This window comes from Macaca nemestrina, chromosome X (genome assembly GCF_043159975.1).
Source record: "Macaca nemestrina isolate mMacNem1 chromosome X, mMacNem.hap1, whole genome shotgun sequence".
In the NCBI taxonomy this organism is placed as follows: Eukaryota; Metazoa; Chordata; class Mammalia; order Primates; family Cercopithecidae; genus Macaca; species Macaca nemestrina.
In genome coordinates, this window is record NC_092145.1 from 155,609,271 (window position 1) to 155,613,641 (window position 4,371).

At 39.8% G+C, this 4,371-nt stretch overlaps 1 pseudogene; it reads left to right on the plus strand.

The window, feature by feature from the left end:
* Positions 1 to 649: 649 nt before the first annotated feature.
* Positions 650 to 2,247, plus strand: LOC105478081 (trifunctional enzyme subunit beta, mitochondrial-like; annotated as a pseudogene).
* Positions 2,248 to 4,371: the final 2,124 nt, after the last annotated feature.

Sequence of the window (4,371 nt, forward strand, 5' to 3'; positions counted from 1 at the left end):
CTTTTTTTTTTTTCTTTAGGAATTCAGACCTGATGAAAGGGTCAATGAAGAAATGATGTTTTGATTTCCCAACAGCATTACCCAACATTTCTCTGACAGTACCTGCCAGTTACTTCTTTCCTAAAGATTTGTGGTGCCCAGAGAAAGTCTCTAGTTTAGCCAGAATTTCTCTATAATATCGTTGGTGTTGCCCCATGGGTTTTAGCTAAGCAGTATCCATCTTGTGCAAGAGAGGCTCGTCAGGGCAACTTCCTGAACAGTAAGCTGAGAAGATCATGGGGGAAGGGGATTAATGAAGGACTGTTACAGAAATACAGAAAAAATCTACAGCAGAGCAACAACTCCAACCCTTGCTGGAAAGTTTCAATCAGACACTGAAATTTCCAAAGTGTCCATAAATCGACTTTTAATATACTGCGGATACATAGAAGAAGCTGTCCATATACTTCTTTTTTTGAAGTTTTAGGCATTATTTTTTTCAGTGCAAAGATGTTTTAACCTTAATAAGTTCAATAAAACAGAAATACACATAAGTACTGCTAACAAAATGACTAGGCCAATTTTGAAATGTAAACTTAAAATGTAAAATCACGGGGTCTGAGCCTTGCTCAGAGTAGGAGTCTGCGCGGACATCAGCTAAGATTCCAGAATGACTACCATCTTGACTTACACTTTTAAAAATCTTCTCGCTGCATCAAAATGGGCCCTCAGATTTTCCATAAGACCTCTGAGCTGTTCCTCCTAGCTGCAAGCTGCCCCCGAGATCCAGACCAAAATGAAGAAGACATTAGCCAAACCCAATATGAGGAATGTTGTGGTAGTGGATGGCGTTCGTACTCCATTTTTGCTGTCAGCACTTCATATAAAGACCTAATGCCGCATGATTTGGCTAGAGCAACACTTACGGGTTTGTTGTATCAGCCCAGTGTCCCCAAGGAAGTAGTTGATTATATCATCTTTGGCACAGTTATTCAGGAAGTAAAAACAAGCAATGTGGCTAGAGAGGCTGCCCTTGGAGCTGCCTTCTCTGACAAGACTCCTGCTCACACTGTCACCATGGCTTGTATCTCTGCCAACCAAGCCATGACCACAGGTGTTGGTTTGATTGCTTCTGGCCACTGTGATGTGTCCATGACAGGTGGTGTCGAGTTGATGTCCCATGTCCCTATTCGTCACTCAAGGAAAATGAGAAAACTAATGCTTGATCTCAATAAGGCCAAATCTGTGGGCCAGTGACTGTCTTTAATCTCTAAATTCCAATTGAATTTCCTAGCACCTGAGCTCCCTGCGGTTGCTGAGTTCTCCATCAGTGAGACCACGGGCCACTCTGCAGACCGACTGGCGGCTGCCTTTGCTGTTTCTCGACTGGAACAGGATGAATATGCGCTGAGCTCTCACAGTCTGGCCAAGAAGGCATAGGATGGACTCCTTTCTGATGTCGTAATCTTCAAAGTACCAGGAAAAAATACAGTTACCAAAGATAATGGCATCTGTCCTTCCTCACTGGAGCAGATGGCTAAACTAAAACCTGCATTCATCAAGCCCTGCAGCACAGTGACAGCTGCAGATTCTTCTTTGTTGACTGATGGCGCATCTGCAATGTTGATTGTGGCAGAGGAAAAGGCTCTGGCCATGGGTTATAAGCCGAAGGCGTATTTGAGGGATTTTATGTACGTGTCTCATGATCCAAAAGATCAACTATTACTCGGACCAAAATATGCGACTCCAAAAGTTCTAGAAAAGGCAGAATTAACCATGAATGATATTGATGCTTTTGAATTTCACAAAGCTTTCTCAGGTAAGATTTTAGCAAATTTTGAAGTCATGGATTCTGATTGGTTTGCACAAAATTACATGGGTAGAAAAACCAAAGTTAGATTGCTTCCTTTGGAGAAGTCTAATAACTGGGATGAATCTCTGTTCCTGAGACACCCATTTGGAGCCACTGGCTGCAGGTTGGTCATGGCAGCTGCCAACAGATTACAGAAGGAAGGAGACCAGTATGCCTTAGCGGCTGCCTGTGCAGCTGGAGGGCAGGGCCATTCTATGACAGTGGAAGTTTATCCAAAATAATAGATCCAGAAGAAATGACCAGAAGTTTCTGTGCAACACTCACACTAGGCAATGGCATTTCAATGCATTCCTAAATGACATTTATAGTTCCTAGCTCCTCTTAGGAAAACAATTCTTGTGGCCTTCTGTTACATGCTTTGCACTTAAGCCTTGCCAGTGTTCTGAGCTTTTCAATAATCACGATTTACTGCTCTTTCAGGGATTTCTAAGCCACCAGAATCTCACACAGAGATGTGTAGGTGGTTGGTTTTGTTCTCTCTTGTCGCTAAAGACTAAATGAGTGTTTGCAATTGGGAAAGAGGTCAGCTGAGATTAGGAAGTCATCTTTGTAATATTTGCAAATTATACTTGTTCCTATCTGTGTCCTAAAGATAAGTGTTCTCTATAAAACACAAACCAATGTGCATAAGTTAACTTAATTATGGAAAAATAAGTCAGAATCTAAACATCAATGAAAACTTACAAAAAATGTTTAGATACATAAATATCATGGTGGTCAACCTTAAAGTGGGGAAATATTGAAAAAAACGTAAAAACACACACACATATATGCTAAAGTTATGTACATATATAAATTTATATATATTTATATATAAATTAGTATATATAAAGTTTAAGTATATTATGTGTATTTACATATATATAGTTTTATTTAATATATAAATGAATATCCACCTCCATATTTAAATTACATCTTTAGTCTGGGCATAGCAGCTCATGCCTGTAAATCTCAGCACTTTGGGAGGCCGAGGCGGATGGATTGCTGGAACTCAGAAGTTTGAGACCAGCCCATCGCTACCAAAATACAAAAATTATCCAGGCATGGAAACTTGTGGTCCCAGGTCCTTGAGACAGAGGCTGAGGGGAAGAATTGCTTAAGCCCCAGAAGTCTAGGCTGCAGCGAGCCCAGATCATGCCACTGCGCTACAGCCTATACCACAGAGCAAGATCCTGTCTCAAATAAATAAAATAAAATATACTACATCTTTATACATGTACCTGGTTTTGTTTAGTAAAATTATTGTGTGTATATACATAATAATATATACAATATACTTATATATCACTGCATTAGTCCATTTTCACACTGCTATACAGAAATACCTGAGACTGGGTACTTTATAAAGGAAAGAGGTTTAATGACTCAAAGTTCCACGTGGCTGGGGAGGCCTCAAGAAACTTACAATCATGGCGGAAGGCGAAGGGGAAGCAAGGCACGTCTTCTCATGGCAGCGGGAGGGAGAGAGAGCAAGGAAGTGCCACACTTTTAAACCATCAGATCTCATGAGAACTCACTCACTATCACAAGAACAGCAATGGGGAAATCCACCCCTAGGATCCAATCATCTCTCACCAGGCCCCTCCCTGGACACACGGAGATTACAATTCCAGATGAGATTTGGGTGGGGACACAGAGCCAAACCCTATCAATCATATATAATTACATTTATTTATATGTAAACTAGTATACATGTACACATACATATTTATATATACACTTATATATACCTACACATACATTTATATATTTACATAAAAACTTGTATACATATAAATTAATATACAGATGGTCTTTGACTTAGGATGGTCCCATTTACAATTTCTGGACTTCACGGTGGTGTGAGAACAATATGCATGCAGTAGAAAGTGCTGTTTTCCTCTCTTACCAGTCTGGACAGCAGCAGGGAGCCAGCTCCCACTCAGCCCTGCAATCACAAACATTCACAGCCAACGCTCTACCGTGTTCGGTGTTGCCAGAGGAGTTTGCTCCACGATAGGCTATGTAAGCGCTCTGAGTATGTTTAAGGGAGGCTGGGCTAAGCTATGATGTTTGGTAGGTTAGGTGTATTCAATTCATTTTCAAATTACGATATTTTCAAATTGCTATGGGTTTATTGGGATATAACCCCATCATAAGCTAAGGAGCATTTGTACATAAACTTGTATTGACGTGTGTGTGTGTGTGCATGTGTATATATATATATATGTGGTACATATCTATAACTTGGATCTATGCATATTTTATATGTTTGTGAATATACATTTTTATATCAATACATACATTTATATAAACATTTAACATATACAGTTGACCCTTGAACAACACAGAGGTAAGGAACAACTCGCCATCCCACTCCCACATGTAGTTGAAAGTCCATGTATAACTTTGACTCCCCCAAAACTTAACTATTAATACCCTACAGGTGACTGGAAGCCTTACCGGTAACATAGTCAATTAACACACATTTTATACATTATATGTATCATACATGGTATTCTTACAATAAAGTAAGCTAT